Genomic DNA, 20,217 nt, shown 5'->3' with positions numbered 1-20,217 from the left:
TTTTCTTTCTTTCTTTCTTTCTTTCTTTCTTTCTGTCTTTCTTTTTCTTCTTTTTTTTTTTTTTTTTTTTTTTTTTTGGTGGTGCTGGGGATTGAACCCAGGGCCTTTAGGCAAGCACTCTACCAACTGAGCTAATCCCCAGTCCCCTGTCTAATCTTTTCCTGTCTAATTACCCATTCCTTGGTGCTTCTGCTAGAGACAGTAGACTTTGAGAGTATCTTGTGTTGTTGAGCTTTTGGGTTTTTTTGTTTTCATTTTGTCATTTGTTTTGTTTTTGTTTTTTGCCTGCATTCATGGATTCATTGGTATTTCTGGGTGTTCAGCTTCTTTCAACAAGAAAGAAGCTTTTGCATGCCCAGGATAGGTCAAAAAAAGAAGGGAATTTGCCCCTCTGGCCCTGTCTCTACCCAGTCTTCTTCTCTTCATATATCAGCATCTTGTGTTTGTTTTATACATAATGTCCAGGGTTCTTAGTTATATTTATTGAGTTATAGTTATTGGAAGCACTAGGGAAAATACATTTATTCCATCTTCCCAGTTAGATGTTTTAAATTAAACTGTAGTAAGCTGTTGTAAACACAAGAGGTCTCTTCTAACATACTTCTTATTTAGGTATTTTTCACTCAAGAAAGGCTGTTTCAGCATTCTCACACATGATTCTGAGGGGTTCAATTATTATTTTATTTTCAATTCCTAAATACCCAAATTCTCTTCTATTTCATCCTGAAAAACAAATCTGCTCTATTTAATTATTTTCTCAAGATTATGTCATTGAATAGGAATGACTGTAAACCTGAAGAAGCCATGGCATTCACCAGTATGAATCAGTTTAATTTTGACACATTATAAATTATAAATGTGTCACTGCCCATAAAGAGATTACATTCTGAAAATGCAAAATTTTAAATAAGGTTTCAGAATTTTGAAAGTACACTGAGTTTAAATTAGATAGGTATAATAAGTTCTGGCACTCTTATTGCATGGCAAGGTGAATGTTATTAATAATGTGCTGGGTCTGTAGCTCTAAGGAAGAGCACTTGCCTAGTAGGTATGAGCTACATTCCCAGCACTACAAAATAATAATAGTAATAATAATAACGTATTTTTCAAAACTGCTGAGAAGAGTAGATTTTAAATGTTCCCACCACATAGAAATGATAAGTATGTGAGGCAATGTATATGTTAAATAGTCTGATGTAATCATTCCACAGTGTAGACGGGTATCAAAATGTCACATCGTATCCCATAAACATAATTATTATTACTCAATTAAAAATGAAATTTAAAAAATAATTCCGAAATTAGTTTTATTATTCATGTATCTTTCACATAAAAAAAGAGCACTCATCGAAAACCTTAAATTTGTTCTCACAACTTGAAGAAAAATAATTTGCAGGGGAAAAAAAGGAAATCTTATTTAAATCAATCTTGGTATTTGCAGGTAGAACAGCAGATGCTGTAACACTTGAATATCTAAACTTTTGTTTATCAAATGTAAACACAAAAATGATTTAAATATTGCAACAGGAAATATTGGAAATTCTTGGGGCTATTCTGGTTGAATGTCAGCTCCCGCTGGCGCTGCCAGGGCTGGCTGCTCATAACCTCTCACCCTCATTCTTTCATCTTCACTCAGGGTAGATGATCAATCTTTACAAGTGTCACCATAGAAATTCAAATCGAAACTCTTGGAGTCTTTGGAAATGTAGATTGCTATTCCAGTTCAAGGGTAGGTGAAGGTCAGACATTGCTTCCCTAACCCCACTCTCTATAAGCCGGTGGCCATCTAATAATTTAAATCCAATTCCCTTCTGTTTAGATAGAGAGGAATTCTCATGACCTCTAACCAGTAAGCAGGATTTCACTACTCAATCACTTATGTATTTAAAAATGAAAAATCACCATAACAAAACACAAATGTCATTTCAAACTAAGCTTCCCTAAACTTTTGACCTGGATGCATTTGTGGGTGAATTCAATGAGGAAAAAAAATAAATAACTTTCTCCCAATAGAAAGCCTTTAAGTTGCCTGTTATTCAGAATTAGCGGTCATGACAGCTTTAAAAAACAAAAAGAAGAAAAGAAAAAAGGTCGAAAATCTGCATAACGAAGGGCATCTCTCCTGCTGTGAACTCTGAAAGGGAGGTACATGAAGCAAGGGCAAATTTGCTTCCTGCGGCACTGCTGCACGGCTTTCAGGGAGGACAAAAAATTGATGCCTGTTGGAACTTTCCCGTGTCTCCTACTTCTGCCACTTACTGGCCGATGCTTCTGCTCAGTTTACTTATACACAGGACACAGTACCTGCTTCACAGGACATACTTCTGAAGGTTTTGGTTTGTTTTTGTTTTGTTTTTTAGGGCTGGGAATTAAACCCAGGGACTCACACATGCCAAGCACAGGCTGTACCTCTTAACTACATCCCAAATTCCTTCATAAAGGCTTTTTTTTTTAATTTATTTTGATTCATCATACATAAATGGGATACAACTGTTGTTTCTCTGGTTGTACACGAATAAAGGCTTTTGAGGAATGAATAAAATAAGAGATATTGTTGAGAATAAGGTGACATCTGTGCAGCCACGTTGTATGAACAAGCCATTTCGGGAACTGGCCCGTAAAACTCCCCAGGAAAGGGCACGCAGGTGCTACCCTCAAGAGCCAATACAGGACAAACAGGATGTACTGGGCACCCGGGGGGTTTATCAAGGCTGTTAAGAGATATCTGTCCGAGAAATGGGCAGACGCCTGGGAACCTTATCTATCAAGGACAAGGGAGCCTAGCCCCGACTCATCTCCTGCATAGTTCACCCCTTCCTCCTCCCTTCTTCCTCCAGGACTGTTCAGTTCTGGCTGGACCCAATGAGATTCAAATAGATTGGCGGGACCCAACCACAGAGGACAAATGTTTAGCTGTTCAAATGTTAACCAAAAATATACAGGTTTTTGTACGTGAAAATCTCTTAAATAGAGTGCTTTCTCACCTCTCTGGGCCACACCCCACTCAGCCATTGTAGTGGTCTGAGAGGTTGGTTGCGGTCCAAGCTCCAGCTTGCAATAAAACCTCGTTGTGTGTCTTGCATTATCATGTGTGCACTTTGACTCTCTGGGGATCGGTCGATATTGAACCCCAATAATATGAGCAGGACATTTAAAGTCCAAAATAATAGTCCCATTTCCTCTTGATTCATAAGTCATGTTTTTTCTTTGGTTTTGGTTTTGGTTTTTATGTGAGAATGGAGGTTACTAAGGTTTGATGGTAAGAGTTCACTGGCAAGGTGTGGGGATAGTTCGGAAGGAAAAAAGAAGAATATATAAGAATGCATAGCTTACCTGTAGTCCCAGTTATTCAGGAGGCTGAAGGAGGAGGATCGCTTGAGCCCAGGAATTAGAGACAGTGTAGGCAAACCTGCCCAGAAAAAAAAAAAAAAAAAAAAAATGAAGGACTCCAAAATTATTTAAAGCATTGAAGAAAACACAGTATAGAGAAAAAGAAGAGAATAAAGAAATAAACAGGATCCAGATCATGAGCAACCTTGTTATTTCAAGAGGAGTTTTTATTTAGCCTTAAATGACAAGAGGTCACTAAATGCATCTAAACAGAAGAGTCAAATGTAGATGTAATTTTTTTTTCCCTTGTGGTGCTGGGATTGAACCCAGGACCTTATGCATGCTAGGCAAACACTCTACCAACTAAGCTATATCCCCATATATCCCCAACCAGATAGATGTACTTTTAAGAAAGATCACATTAGCAGTTTCTGAAGGATCAACTTCAGGGGGTGAGATTAGAGTTCAAGAGAAATTAGAAGCTTGTTGCCATAGTCTAAGAAAAAAATGAAGTCCTGGGCTAAGGTACGAAAAGTAGGAGTAGGGAAATAAGGAAACAGGGATGGAAACTTGGGCTGGAGGTTGTTCTGGGTACAGAAAAAGGGGGAATTTAAGAAGACTCTCAGGTTTTCTGATGTTGAAAACTGGATAGATGGCTGGGGTTTTGTTTGGTTTAGTTTGATTTTCATTGTTTGACTTTATCTTTCCATAAATCTCTAAGAATACACCTCTTCCTAATTAGTTCAGTTCTGTAGTCCCTCCATAGACCCAATTGTTCTAAGATGTGTGAAAGCAAAGCCCCATTGTGTACTAGCATCTTGAAACATCACAGTCTGGCATTATGTAATTTGCCATTTTGAACCAAGCCTCCCTAAAATTTTGGTCTGGATATATTTGTGAGTGAAGACAGTGAGGAAAAAATTAACTTATTCATGACAGGAAGCTTTGTGGTTATTTGCTATTCAGAATTAGTAGTCATGACAGCTTAAAGAAAAAGGAAAACAGATTTTAAAACATTGCATAATGAAATATGAATAAATTTTGACATTCAAAAACCATCAAAACCAGGCACAGTGGTGCATACCTGTAATCCCAGATACTTGGGAGGCGACAAGAGCACAAGTTTGAGGCCAACCCAGTGACGTAGCAAGACCCTGTCTGAATATAAAAAATAAAAAGGGCTGGGAATGTAACTCAGTTATAGAGAACCCCTGGATTTGATCCCCAGTACTGAAGAAAGAGAGAGAGAGAATAAATAGAAAATGAATGGTATGCTATCTGGAATTTTCTTCAAAATAATCCATTGTAAGGAAAGCAGAAACATACAATGTTAAAATGAAATAAGATTAGTTATATTAAACCAAAACTCTTGCAAGAAGTCCCTGAACTAAAATGGTTTATTGAGCCACTAGATTCTAGCCAGAAAGGAAGGACTAGTCCTGGGACAAGGGTCCACAGCGACCAGCAGCAGGCTAGGGAGCAGCTGGAAAAGCACCCACCAATCTAAAAAGCCAGAGTATTTTATAAGGAAAATTAAGGGAAAAGAACGCAAATGTTGATTACATTGGACAACTCAGATGGGTCAAAGTTTTGGAATAGGAGGATCATCCATAGGAGAAGTATTTGCTGCTCCTTGGTTGGTTGAGGTTGTATGCAGAATGCGATGGCACCTTGCTTGTCCACACTTCAGGATTCTGAATCAAGATTTCAACATACATTCAGGGGTATGGAGAAGTTTTGCTTGTTTGCTTGCCCCAGAAGCTGTTAACTAATTAACTTCTTTTGTCTTGCTTCCCCTCCATCCTCTGGCCTTTTTAATTAAATTTAGAAAATTTCAGGATTTTTTCCTTATCAGTCATATGTTATTATTTATGGAAAATTAGTGCATGGGATGTGGAATTAGAGAAGATAACTTCTCTACCTTTGTCTATGTTCTTAAATTTGCATCATAAATTTAAACTAATTTCAAAGAAAAATAAATAGATAGAAATGTTTCTTAAAATCATTTCCAATGAGATTTTTGTTCAGAAGAAAAATTTTGTTCCCATCCTGGGAATTGGGTAGTAACAGCAGTGCAGTTTCTGAATCTGTACAATTTTCTATAAACACAATCATAACATGTTGGTAAAGAGTCAAAGGTAGGAGAGTCAACTGCAAGATCTTTTGAACCTACAGGTGGTACTTTATGTCCAAATCAAAAGTTACCTATGCAACCTTTAGTCCAAAAAGCCAGCCTATTGCTTCCAAAGTAGGACTCTGTGGAACTGGAACATCATTTTGATAGTTGCATATCATTTTTGCCTGGCTAGGAGGAATTGGATTGGAGAAGAGCCATGCAGAGTCAACAGTACCACCCTCAAAGCTGACATCAGTAGGGGATTTTCAAGATGGCGGACTAGAGGGCGGCTGCATTTCACGTTGCTCCAGGACGCAGGATTCAAGAGGAGATAGTGAGAGGCTTGGGACCAACTCAAAGCCACCGGGTGAGTCTCTCCCTTTGGGGAGGCGTCCAGGATGGGGCAGTAGCCCCAGAATGCAGGGAACTTTGTGAAGTAGAGTTGCTCGGCAAGACGCCCCTCCCCCCACAGGAGCAGTAAACACGGACAACTGGGATCATCATAGAGGAGGCGGCTCAGCACAGCGCTTGGACTCGGAGCAACCACTGGGGCTCCGGGCGGCTGCCTGAGGAGCAGTTGCCTGGCGAGCTGTTTGAACTCAGAGCAAGCGCTCCTGAACACCGGGAGGTTGCCCAGAGGAAGAGGAGGAGCGCAGCGGGTCGCTTGGTCTAGGAGTGACTGCATCAGAGCCACAGGCGGTTGCCAGAGGAGGAGGCGAGTGGTGAGTTGATTGGACTAAAAGCGACCGATCCTGAACACCGGTGGCCTGCCTGGAGGAGGAGCGCAGTGGGTCACTTGGTCTCGGAGCCACCGCTCCTGAACACCCGGGGGGCTTCCCCGAGGAGGAGGAGGAGGAACAGGGCGGGTCACTTGGACTCGGAGTGACTGCCTAGGGCTACGGGCGGTTGGCGGGAGGAGGAGACATGAAGTGAGTTGCTTGGACTCCTAGTGACTGCATTGGAAACCGGGCCGCTGTCCGGAGGAGGAGGTGTGTGGCGGGTCTCTGGGTATCAGAGCTATTGTACGGGGCTCCAGGTGGCGGCTCAGAGGAGGGGCCGCATAGCCAGGCGATTAGGTGCATAGCAGGGTCCCAGGAGCTAGGTGGCTTCTTGCTGGAAGAGCCGCACAGAGACACACCTAGGGGCAGAGCGAAGGTTCCAGGACTGCGGGCAGATTCTCTGGGAGAGGCAGCCTAAGGAGACTCGCCTGCGAAAGGTGAGGCTCCCAGGCCCAGGACGTAGGTCCGGGCCCCTGGGAATATTGCAGAGGAAGACAGCCCAGCCCAGGCAGTAGTTGTAGATTGAGGGGAACCCCTAGGAGGGCAACTGACCAGTGAGACATCCCCACCGAGTGAGTCTTCCCTGCCGGGGGAGGTTTTCCCACAGGGACGGTAAAACCAGAGACACAGGCACAAACAGGACTTGCCTCAGCCCACAGCCTAGTTCCCCACTGGATGACCATTGGTCAACAAGTGGAGGCACCTCTGCCCACTAGCAGGGAATATACACCACCTGAGGGTCACCACCCCTAGAGAGGCAGCTTCTTCGTGGAGCTCCGCATTATCAACTTCCTCCAAGACTTCAGGCTACTGAAGGATAAGAGGGGATATACTAGCAATCTTCAGGGACATTATAAGTCGATAGAGGAAATCTGCTATATCTTAATGACCCACTGATTCCTGAACAATATGAGAAAACAAGAGAAGAAAATGCCCCAAACAAATCTAGATGTTACATCAATAAAATCCAACGACAGCATGGCAGAAGAAATGACAGAAAGGGAGTTCAGAATGTACATAATTAAAATGATTAGGGAAGCAAACGATGAGATGAAAGAGCAAATGCAGGCATTGAATGATCGCACTAATCGACAGTTAACAGAGCAAATTCAGGAAGCAAAGGATCATTTCAATAAAGAGTTAGAGATATTGAAAAAAAACCAAACAGAAACCCTTGAAATGAAGGAAACAATAAACCAAATTAAGAACTCCATAGAAAGCATAACCAATAGGATAGAACACCTGGAAGACAGAACTTCAGATATTGAAGACAAAATATTTAACCTCGAAAACAAAGTTGAACAAACAGAGAAGATGGTAAGAAATCATGAACAGAATCTCCAAGAACTATGGGATATAATGAAAAGGCCAAATTTGAGAATTATTGGGATTGGGGAAGGCTTAGAGAAACAAACCAAAGGAATGAACAATCTATTCAATGAAATAATATCACAAAATTTCCCAAATCTGAAGAATGAAATAGAAAATCAAGTCCAAGACTCTAAATACACAAAATTACAACAGACCCACACCAAGGCACATTATAATGAAAATACCTAACATACAAAATAAAGACAGAATTTTAAAGGCTGTGAGAGAAAAGAACCAAATTACATTCAGGGGGAAACCAATATGGATATCAGCAGATTTTTCAATTCAGACCCTAAAAGCTAGAAGGGCCTGGAACAACATTTTTCAAGCTCTGAAAGAAAATGGATGCCAACCAAGAATCTTATACCCAGCAAAACTTACCTTCAAATTTGAAGATGAAATAAAATCATTCCACGATAAACAAAAGCTAAAAGAATTTACAAAAAGAAAGCCAGCATTACAGAACATTCTCAGCAAAATATTTCATGAGGAAGAGATAAAAAATAAAGAAGCAAATCAGCAAAGGGAGGAATTATCCTAAAGGAACTGTCAAATAAAGGAGGAACCAAGATGTGTCAAAAATTTTAAATGTGAACCAAATGACCGGGAATACAAATCATATCTCAATAATAACCCTGAATGTTAATGGCCTGAATTCATCAATCAAAAGACATAGACTGGCAGATTGGATTAAAAAGAAAGATCCAACAATATGTTGCCTGCAAGAGACTCACCTCATAGAAAGAGATACCCATAGACTAAAGGTGAAAGGATGGGGAAAAACATACCATGCACATGGACTCAGCAAAAAAGCTGTAGTATCCATCCTCATTTCAGATAATGTGGACTTCAAGCCAATGTTAGTCAGAAGGGATAAAGAAGGACATTTCATACTGCTTAAGGGAAGCATAAATCAGCATGATATAACAATCATAAACATCTATGCCCCAAACAGTGGCTCATCCATGTATGTTAAACAAATCCTTCTCAATTTTAGAAACCAAATAGACCATAACACAATAATACTAGGTGATTTTAACACACCTCTTTCACCACTGGACAGATCTTCCAAACAAAAATTGAACAAAGAAACCATAGATCTCAATAACACAATCAATAATTTAGACTTAACAGACATTTATAGAATATACCATCCAACCAAGAGCGAATACGCTTTCTTCTCAGCAGCACATGGATCCTTCTCTAAAATAGACCATATATTATGCCACAAAGCTAATGTCAGCAAATACAAGAAGATAGAGACACTACCTTGTATTCTATCAGATCATAATGGATTGAAGTTAGAAATAAATGAAAGAGTAAAAAACAGAAACTACTCCAACACCTGGAGATTAAACAATATGCTATTATATGATGAATGGATAACAGAAGACATTAGGAAGGAAATTAAAAAATTCTTAGAGGTAAACGAGAACAAAGAAACATCATATCAAAATCTCTGGGACAGTATGAAAGCAGTACTTAGAGGAAGATTTATTTCATGGAGCGCATTTAATAAAAGAAGTAAAACTCAAAAAACAAATGACCTAACACTACAGCTCAAAGCCCTAGAAAAAGAAGAACAGACCAACACCAAAAGTAGTAGAAGACAGGAAATAGTTAAACTCAGAGCTGAAATCAACGAAATTGAAACGAAAGAAACAATACAAAAAATTGACAAAATAAATAGTTGGTTCTTCAAAAAAATAAACAAAATTGATAAACCTTTAGCCACACTAACAAAGAGAAGACGAGAGAAAACCCAAATTACTAAAATTCGGAATGAACAAGGAAATATCACAACAGACACGAATGAAATACAAAACATAATTAGAAGCTATTTTGAAAACCTATACTCCAACAAAATAGAAAATTTCGAAGACATCAACAGGTTTCTAGAGACATATGAATTACCTAAACTGAACGAGGAGGACATACACAATTTAAATAGACCAATTTCAAGTAATGAAATAGATGAAGTCATCAAAAGCCTACCAACAAAGAAAAGTCCAGGACCACATGGGTTCTCAGCCGAGTTCTACAAAACCTTTAAAGAAGAGCTCATTCTAATACTTCTCAAAGTATTCCATAAAACAGAAGAGGAGGGAACCCTCCCAAACTCATTCTATGAAGCCAATATCACCCTGATATCTAAACCAGACAGAGACACATCGAGGAAAGAAAATTTCAGACCAATACCCTTAATGAACATCGACGCAAAAATTCTGAACAAAATTTTAGCAAATCGCATACAAAAACATATTAAAAAGATAGTGCACCATGATCAAGTGGGTTTCATCCCAGGGATGCAAGGTTGGTTCAACATCAGGAAATCAATAAATGTAATTCACCATATCAATAGACTTAAAGTCAAGAATCACATGATTATTTCGATAGATGCAGAAAAAGCATTTGATAAAATACAGCACCCCTTCATGCTCAAAACACTAGAAAAAATAGGGATAGTGGGAACATTCCTTAACATTGTAAAGGCCATCTACGCTAAGCCCATGGCTAATATCATTCTAAATGGTGAAAAACTGAAAGCACTCCCTCTAAAAACTGGAACAAGGCAGGGATGCCCTCTTTCACCACTTCTATTCAATATCGTCCTTGAAACTCTAGCCAGAGCAATTAAACAGACCAAAGAAATTAAAGGGATACGAATAGGAAAAGAACAACTCAAACTATCCCTATTTGCTGATGATATGATTGTATACTTAGAAGAACCTGGAAATTCCACCAGAAAACTTTTAGATCTCATAAGTGAATTCAGAAAAGTACCAGGATATAAGATCAATGCACATAAATAGAAGGCATTTTTATACATAAGCGATGAATCTTCAGAAAGAGAAATTAGGAAAACTACCCCATTCACAATAGCTTCGAAAAAAATAAAATACTTGGGAATCAATCTCACAAAAGAGGTGAAAGACCTCTACAATGAGAACTACAGAACACTAAAGAAAGAAATTAAAGAAAACCTTATAAGATGGAAAGATCTCCCATGTTCTTGGATAGGAAGAATTAATATTGTCAAAATGGCCATACTACCAAAAGTGCTATACAGATTCAATGCAATTCCAATTAAAATCCCAATGATGTACCTTACAGAAATAGAGCAAGAAATTATAAAATTCATCTGGAAGAATAAAAAACCCAGAATAGCTAAAGCAATCCTTGGCAGAAAGAGTGAAGCAGGGGGTATCGCAATACCAGATCTTCAACTCTACTACAAAGCAATAGTAACAAAAACGGCATGGTATTGGTACCAAAATAGAAAGGTGGATCAATGGTACAGAATAGAGGACACGGACACAAACCCAAATAAATACAATTTTCTCATACTAGACAAAGGTGCCAAAAATATGCAATGGAGAAAAGATAGCCTCTTCAACAAATGGTGCTGGGAGAATTGGAAATCCATATGCAACAGAATGAAACTAAACCCCTATCTCTCACCATGCACGAAACTAAACTCAAAATGGATTAAGGATCTCGGAATCAGACCAGAGACCTTGCATCTTATAGAAGAAAAAGTAGGTCCAGAGCTTCAACATGTCAGCTTAGGACCAGACTTCCTCAACAGGACTCCCATAGCACAAGAAATAAAAGCAAGAATTAATAACTGGGATAGATTCAAACTAAAAAGCTTTCTCTCAGCAAAGGAAACTATCAGCAATGCAAAGAAAGAGCCTACAGAGTGGGAGAAAATCTTTGCCAATCATACTTCAGATAGAGCACTAATCTCCAGAATCTATAAAGAACTCAAAAAACTCTACACCAAGAATGCAAATAATCCAATCGACAAATGGGCTAAGGAAATGAATAGACACTCCACAGAAGAAGATCTACAAGCAATCAACAAACATATGGAAAAATGTTCAACATCTCTAGTAATAAGAGAAATGCAAATCAAAACTACCCTAAGATTTCATCTCACCCCAATTAGAATAGCAATTATCAAGAATACAAGCAACAACAGGTGTTGGCGAGGATGTGGGGAGAAAGGTACACTCATACATTGCTGGTGGGGCTGCAAACTAGTGCAGCCACTCTGGAAAGCAGTGTGGAGACTCCTTAGAAAACTTGGAATGGAACCACCATTTGACCCAGCTATCCCACTCCTTGGTCTATACCCAAAGGACTTAAAATCAGCATATTACAGAGATACAGCCACATCAATGTTCATAGCTGCTCAGTTCACAATAGCCAGATTGTGGAACCAACCTAGATGTCCTTCAATTGATGAATGGATAAAGAAAATGTGGTATATATATATAATGGAATATTACTCAGCCATAAAGAATGATAAAATTATGGCATTTGCAGGCAAATGGATGAAACTGGAGAATATTATGCTAAGTGAGATAAGCCAATCTCAAAAAACCAAAGGAAGAATGATATTGCTAATAAGTGGATGATGACACATAATGGGGGGTGGGAGGGGTTAGTGTTGGGGTTGGAGTTGGGTTTAGGGAGGGGGGCAGGAATGGAGGAAGGAAGTACTGTATAGAGGGAGGGGAGGGGTGGGAGGGGTGGGGGAGAAGGGAAAAAAATGGCAGAATGAATCAAACAACATTACCCTATGTAAATTTATGATTACACAAATGATATGCCTTTACGCCATGTACAAACAGAGAAACAACATGTATCCCATTTGTTTACAAAAAAAAAAAAAGTACCATCAGTACCACTGAAATGGAAATCATTGTCTTCCTTGAGCTATATATAGTTTTCTGTATGCATGGCAATATGCATTTCTTTTTCTTCCCAAGCTCAGTCAACATTTTCAGGCATCCCTGTCACTTTTTGTCTTGTACATGATAAATACATTTTTATTTTTTAGTATTTTAGGGGAGGGAGAAGGAGATTACGCCCTTGGCATAATTCATGAGAGCAGCTGTGAGTGATGACCTCAAATCGGTTTACTTTATTTCAAAACTATTTCCAATTTTGAGGAAATATTTCTTTAAAATACACTTGTACATTTCACCCATGGATGTCTGTATGTCTATGACTTCACCATTAGTATGTGCCCAAATCTGTGCTGGTATCAGAAGGACAAAACATTATATTGGTGGATTTTTCTACTAATTATTTTTTGAAGAAGTATCTTTTTCCCAACACAAAAGAACTCTTTTTCCAGTATAACAAAAATTGAAATTCTATGTGTATTCTATAGTAAATAGACAAATTTTATTTTTCATTTCCACTTGAAGGGTTACATGTCATATAAAAGTTTTCAAATAATGGTTTTTATTTTGATTTTTTTAGTAAAAAGTTGCCTTGGTAGCATATTACAATGTAATACTAACTGCTTATATGATAGTTAAACATCAGTATTAAAGTTAATCTCTAGCTGCTGTCTTGCAGATATGAAGGATGTTCACCAAGCATGTATTTTGTATTTTGCTGCATTGTACACTGCGACTAATTAGGCAAGGAACTGACATATATTACATGCATACATTGTCTCTAAAAACCACAAACTAAGAATGATAGATTACCAATATAGTTTAGTGCTTGCTAATTTTACTATTGTTATGCATATGTAGGGAGGTTATAGGGATGATAAATTCCATTTGAATAAAGTTTAAACCTTATATTTTATGATAAAGGGCCTTTAACTTAAGATGTTCAAAACACTAATATTATATATTTGCTGTCATGAGAATCATAAGTTTTATTTGTCTGATATTAAAAGTTACTTAAAAAAGACTTGTTTCTGTTAACTTGAAAATAAATGAATAAATAAATAACAATCAGAACAACTAAGAGAACAATTCCAAAGGTGGAAAACTTCTAAGTTTTTCTAAGTACTCCTAAACTCTCAGACACTCTAAAAAGCATTTTGGACTATTCTGACAATAACTGCAGAAACTGCAGAGGGATTTTAGGAAGATTTGAGGATGTACTACCTGTCAGGGATTTGTGCCTATGAATTGTTGAAAGTAACAAACCAAACCAACTTTACATGACGAAGACCTGCATTAAAGAGAAAATGCTGATGGTAGAATCCTAATTGGGGAGGACAGGGAAAACCAGGACAAAAGAAAGAGAAGATCCAGATAAAGCTGGGGGAACAGGACAGAGAAAGAACCAGGAGGAATTCACTGCTATAAATTTTTATCACTTTGTAAAAACAACAAAAGAAAGCTCTAGAATCATGAAATTAGAAAAGTTATACCGGCTCATTCGTCTATCTTTAACAAATGAAACACAGAAAAGGATTGTATCAAATCTCAAAGTTGATGTTAACAGAAAAAGTGAATTGTGTAGAGATTAAATCCTTATATATTATTGAATAATGTCAGAAATTCAAGTTCACAAAGTAGATGAAAACTATAACCTAAAAGAACATGTTGTAGTCAGTTTTTTACAAAATACCTGAGGCTGGGTAGCAAGTCTACTACAGAACAAACGCCAGGCAACCAAAGCCAGAAAAATGCTGATATGAAAAGAAAAGTCTTATTTGGGCTCATAGTTTTGTATGTTCCAGTCCATGATTGGTTGATCCTGTGCCTTTGGACCTGTGGCAAGGTAGAAGGAGGTAGGTGGAGCAAAACACTCACCTCATAGCCAGAAAGCCAAAATGAGTGATGAGGAAACTGGGCCCCATAATCCCCTTTAAGGGGACCTAAGCTCCTCCCACTAGGCTCTGCCTCTTAAAGTTTTTATCACCTCCCCCAAGCACCATTCTGCGGAAATAACTTTGGGGGAATATTTAGGATCCAAACTATAGCCTCTATAGTTTGTACCAGATCACAAATTTCTGTCTTATTTCAAGGAAAAAAATTTTTGGCTTTAGTGGATCTGATATTTCTATTTTAGATGAAGACAACTGAGTCAATGTTCACCAGATTTCTAGGGAAAAACATCCCTAGAAAACTTAGGACACATTTCAAAGAATGACAGCAATGTTTAAGTCCCTCATATTAGTTCATTATCCACTGCTATGCAATAAACTACCCTCATGACATAGAAACTTAAAACAATAAATCGTTTGTGTGGTCAGTAACCTGGGAGCCACTTAGCTGGGTGGTTCTAGTTCAGGGTCTCTCGTGATATTTCAGACACATTGTGAGCCAGGGCACAAGTCATTTCAAGGTTTGACTGGGGCTGTAACATCTGCTTTGAAGTTCACCCACATGGCTTTTGGCAGTCTCAATTCTCCCCACATGGGCCTCTCCACAGATGGCCTGAGCGGCCTCATAGCATGGCAGCTGCTTTTCCCACAGCTCTGATCCAAGGACAAGCAAGAGTTCCTGACAAGTTGCAGCCTTTTATCACCTAATCTTGGGAATTACCATCACTTCTGCCATATTCTACTGGTTAAACAGGCCAACATCCATCACAAGAGGGGTCAGAAAGGTTTATAAACCAGGAAACAGACATCACTGTAGGTTATGCTGGAGATCCAGGGACGTAAATTTTCATAATACACAATTGAAAGAAGGGAGATCTGGGTTTCAAACCAGGAATCTCTGTGACTTCAAAAACTGTTCTAATACGGCAAAACCAGAAGGAATGTGGATTTCGAATGTGCTAGATCTTTCTTTTATAATTAAACTTCAAGAAAAATAGAACTAAATTTCCCAAGAGTCCTATATTTATGCTATTAACAGATAAATGGGTCTTATCTTATTCTCAAGTGACCATGGATATTCACAGACAACTTCAAAATACAGTCTAGCAGTTTAGCTGTTCCTCTCCTTCATGTACAGAAACTCAAATTTTTCCTGTATGTAATTTGTACCAATTTTTAAGTAAGAAGGACCAAAATGGTCAAGAACCCAATCTAAACTTTACAGCAGCAATTCTCCACTTTTTTTGTTGATGCATTTATTATATGATATCATAAAATCACATTCTTTATGATATCTCATCAACCTCATCAGAAAAGTCTTTATGCTTGGAAAGAAATCAAGTTTAGAGTGATTGATCACATTTTCCAAAATCCTAATTTCACCTGAAAGCTGGAATGTTGCCAAGCATGGTGGCACATACCTATAATCCCAGCGACCTAGGAGGCTGAGGCAGGAGGATCACAAATTCAAGACCAGCCTTGGCAATATAATGAGGCCCTAAGCAACCAAGTGAGATCCTGTCTCAAAATAAAAACTAAAAAGGGCTGCAGGTGTAGCTCAGTGGTAGAACACCCCTGGGTTCAACCCTCAGTATAAAAAAAGAACAAAGAAATAAAATGAGCTGGAATTTTACCATTGACAACAAATAGTTGTTTTCATTGCTTTACTCATTAAAAAAAAAATAAGGTTTATCTGATATCTAAATCTGAATAATCATAATTCGTCTGGGAAAAAATGATGTTCTCTGGGGAATTTAAAAAGTTCTTTTTCCAAGACAAGTAATACCTTAAAGTGTGAAGCAGAAGTGCTTTACTTTTATCTTCCATTTCTTCACTCAGATGCTTAAAAAGCCAATTATGCAAAGGATAAAATTTAATACCATTTAAAATGTTTATTGCCCCTTGGAGAATCAGTGTGATGTTCGTTGTTTGCTTGTGGTGGTGGGGATGAACCCTTGTGCCTAATAGGCAAGTATTCTACCACTGAGTCCCTCCTCAGCCCAATTGATGCGTTTTTGTTTGTTTTCAAGTACATGGACACTAAAAACCCATCAACTCTTAATTCAGTTTGGTGTCATACTTTGATTCATATTAAGGTTCCCGCAGTCTTACCCACTAGTGCTTTTGTATGATCAGTACAAACACCAGCACAGATAAAATGGCAAATTAGGTGTGTTTAAGTCAGCTTTTTTTCGCTGCTGTGACCAAAAGATGGAACCAGAACAATTGTAGAGGAGAAAAGGTTTATTTCAGGACTCACAGTTTCAGAAGGCTTAGTCCATAGAAGGCCAACTCCATTCCTCAGGGTTTAAGGTGAGGCTGAACATCACAGTGGAAGAGTATGGCAGAGGGAAACAGCTCACATCATGATCAGGAAGCACAGAGAGATTCTCCACTCAACAAATACAAACATACACCCAAAGCCACGCCCAATTCCCACCTCCTGCAGCCACATCCTACCACTTCAGTTACCACTCAGTTAACCCCTATCAGGGGATTAAATCACTGATTGGATTAAGTCTCTCTCAATCCAATGATTCTTCTTGCATTGTCTCACATGTGAGCTTTTGGGGGACATCTCACACCCAAACCATAACAAGGGGTTAGTATTGTTACAGAAATAATAATACGATAATGAAGCTCATGAAAAATTTTGGCCATGCAGACCTTCTTGGAAGAGTCTTGAAAAATAATGTTTTGGGATATAGCTCATTGGTAGAGTACTTGCCTAGCATGCATGAGGCCCTGGATTTTATTTCCAACACAGAGAGGGAGGGACACAGAGGGAGAGAGAGAGAGAATGGTTTGAATTGTTATATTCATTGAACTCTAATCATTTAAAGACTTACAATTGACTTTTTAAGGACTTCTGAGACATGTTCCTTAATTTCCTTGTTTGACTCCCTGCCATGGGGTCACATTTCCCACTCCCTTTCAAAATTACCCAATCACTTACAAGGTAGGTGCCAAGTTCTTCACATGCCTGGTTCAAGGGTCAGGGAACCACTGAAAGCACTCACTTTGGTAGTTGCTCTGGACCCTTACAAGGGGCGTGCTCTGCATTGTTAGCATATCTACTGGAGAGGTCACTCATTTAACCACAGCTTGAACATGGTTGCCATGCTACCACTCGCAGGGCATGATCTACTGATGAATTGTAACCCATCCTACTTTGCAGATTTACAGTGTAACAAAGTAATTTCATACAAGTATACCTTTCTCCAGCTTTTAGATTTTAAAAAATTCTTCAATTTTTTAAAATATGCAAAAATTTGCCTTTTAGGAAAAGTTGCCTATTTAAAAAAAAAAAAAAACTACAAAGCAGATTGGATTTGAGACCTTGGACTCAGCAAAACATTTCCTGGAGAGGAAGGAATGCTGAGTCATTCTGAGAGACCTATAGGACCACATGTCAGCAAAGAGAGAATTAATTAATTAATTTCCTCCCTTCCTCCATTCATTCCTTCCTTCCATTTACTTTCCTTTACTTCCCTTTTTTCCTACCCTCTTTCTTTTTTTATGAAAAAGGTGTCACTGTATTGGTCAATTACATAAGTAGAAGTGATGAACCATAAACCATAGACCTGGTGGGATTTAAACAATAAGTAATCAAGGAAGTCTGCATTATCTGGATATGCTGGGGGTTAACTGTCCTAGTTCAAAAACTGAGTTGTATAGTAATAACATGTTTAATTTTATAAGAAACTGTCAAATTGCTTCTACTAGCAATATACGAGAGGTCCTGTTTTCCCACAAACTTAACGTTATTTCCTCTTTTTCATTTTAACCATCTGATACAGGTGAAGGCATGTCCCTTTCAGTTGTACCCAGGGGCTGTTGCACTCAGGAACCTGAGATTTTGCTCTTAGCTACCTTGTGGCTCAGTGACCACCTATTATGGACTGAATTTTGTTCTACCAAATTCATATGCTGAAGCCCTACCCACCAGTGTGACTGTATTTGGAGAAAGAGCTTTCAAAGAGGTACTTGAGGTTAAATGAGGACATGAGAACTGGGCTCTAAATGAATAGGCCTGGCGTCTTTATGAAGAGTAAGAGGGAGGAAGATGGAGACTCAGAGGAAACCACCATGAAACATCAGATCTCTAAGAGTGAACTAAATCAGCATTCCTGCTGCAGTGACAGATTAAGGCACTCAAGGTTGAAATTAACACTTAGACTATGCTGATCCTGTGTGTGGAAGCTACCACACACGGACAGTGCAGAACAAAAGGACTTCCTCATAAAAAAGGAAAGGGAATCAGTCTCAAGTCTAAGACCTCTGGAAACATGGGGACACAAACAAATCTTCTCCCCAAAAATTTACAGCCCCCAAAAACAGGAACCAAAAATATTGAAGGGAATCAAATTCCCAGAAAGACTACAAAATTGATGATTAAAATGATTAAGGAGGGGGCAGAAGCGGTCGCCAGCCCCCAGCAAGGCCGGGAGCGAGAGCCGGCGGCCAGTAGGCAGCAGTCGGGGAAGCTGGGCCGAAGCCTTCTTTGCCGCGGGCCCAGGAGGCAGGCCCGGAGGAGCCGCCGCCGCTGCCGCCACCAACCCCCGCGACCCGCAAGTCCTGGTGTCCACACTGGGCCTGGGCGAGCAGCGGGAGCGCTGGAAAACGTTCCAGTAACTGCAGAAGCTGAGCTTCGAGGGCGCCGCCAAACACCTGCTGGACACCTTTGAATACCAGGGCCTGGTGAAGCACACAGGAGGCTGCCACTAAGGAGCCGTTCGTTTTGAAGTCTGGGCCTCTGCAGACTTACTTATCTGTGACTGCAACTGCAGTATTTGCAAGAAGAAGCAGAACAGACACTTCATTGTTCCAGCTTCTCGATTCAAGCTCCTGAAGGGAGCAGAGAGCATAATCACTTACACACTCAATACACACAAAGCCCAGCATCCCTTCTGCAAGAGATGTGGTGTTCAGAAGCTTCTATACTCCCCGCTCCTATAAAGACCCACTGGTGGCTTTGGAATTGCCCCATACTGCCTGGATGAGGGCACCGTGCGGGAGTGTGGTCACTGAGGAATTCAATGGCAGCAATTGGAAGAAGGCCATGAAGGAGCACAAGACCATCAAGAACATGTCTAAAGAGTGAGCTTCTGTTTCTCTGCTTCCTGAAAAGGAGGAAAGAGTAGGGCCAGCAGCTCTGTGGCCCCTGGGCCCTTCAGTGGTACCCCTCATGTGGCTAACCCAGGCTGGTGACCAGTAGCTACCTTGTTCTCTCCAGTTTGCTCCAGCTACCAGTTTCTTTAGGCAACTCTTTATCCTTCCTCAGCCCACATTTTGATGTGTGGCCCACATTTTGATGTGACCCCAACTTTTGTGTGATCTTTTGGAAAATAAAAAAATTACTGGGATGGGGATCGTGACTCAGTGGTAGAGTGCTTGTCTAGCATGTGTAAGGCCCTGGGTTAGATTCCCAGAACCACATTAAAAAAAAAAAAATTTACTTAAATATATCAACAACAGATTAGCTTATGTAGTAAAAAAAAAAAAAAAAAAAAAAAACTTCAGGCCTTGAAAGCAGGGTATATAACCTTGAACACTCAATAAACAGTAAACTAAGCTGGTGGTGTGGTAGAGGTTAAGACCATGATCAGATATGCAGTACAAGTACAACAAACCACTAGAGGACAAGAAATAATTAAGATCAGAACTAATATTAATGAAATAGAGAATAAAAAAATAATACAAATGAGCAATGCAATAAAGAACTGGTTCTTTGAAAAGATAAAAATAGATAAAGCCTTAGCTAAATTAACCAAAACGTATGACCCAAATCAACAAAATTAGAGATGAAAAAGGAAATATGAGCTGGGTACAGTGTTGCCGCGTGCCTATAATTCCAGCAGCTCAGGAGGCTGAGCCAGGAGGATTTCAAGTTCAAAGTCAGCCTCAGCAACCGCTAAGCACTAAGCAACTCAATAAAATACAAAATAGGGCTGGGGATGTGGCTCAGTGGTTGAGTGCCCCCGAGTTCAATCCCTGGTACCCCCTCCAAAATAAGAAAAAGGAAATATGCC

General features: G+C 39.3%; 1 long non-coding RNA gene and 1 pseudogene across 1 annotated transcript in view; one reads left to right on the top strand and one right to left on the bottom strand.

The window, feature by feature from the left end:
• The window catches only part of LOC124994083 (uncharacterized), a 108,556-nt gene extending 92,072 nt beyond the window's left edge, over positions 1-16,484 (bottom strand). The window contains exons 1-2 of the long non-coding RNA XR_007110448.1: positions 16,446-16,484; positions 3,334-3,409 (exon numbers count right to left, since the gene is read on the bottom strand). This is a non-coding gene — a long non-coding RNA (uncharacterized LOC124994083). The remainder of the gene's footprint in view (positions 1-3,333; positions 3,410-16,445) is intronic.
• An 812-nt stretch (positions 16,485-17,296) lies between these two features.
• On the top strand, positions 17,297-19,289 carry LOC124994166 (centromere protein V-like; annotated as a pseudogene).
• The last annotated feature ends 928 nt before the right edge of the window (positions 19,290-20,217 follow it).

Source organism: Sciurus carolinensis, chromosome 10, assembly GCF_902686445.1.
Source record: "Sciurus carolinensis chromosome 10, mSciCar1.2, whole genome shotgun sequence".
NCBI lineage: Eukaryota > Metazoa > Chordata > Mammalia > Rodentia > Sciuridae > Sciurus > Sciurus carolinensis.
The sequence above is the reverse complement of the archived record's forward strand: the minus strand, read 5'-3'. Positions and strand labels throughout refer to the sequence as shown.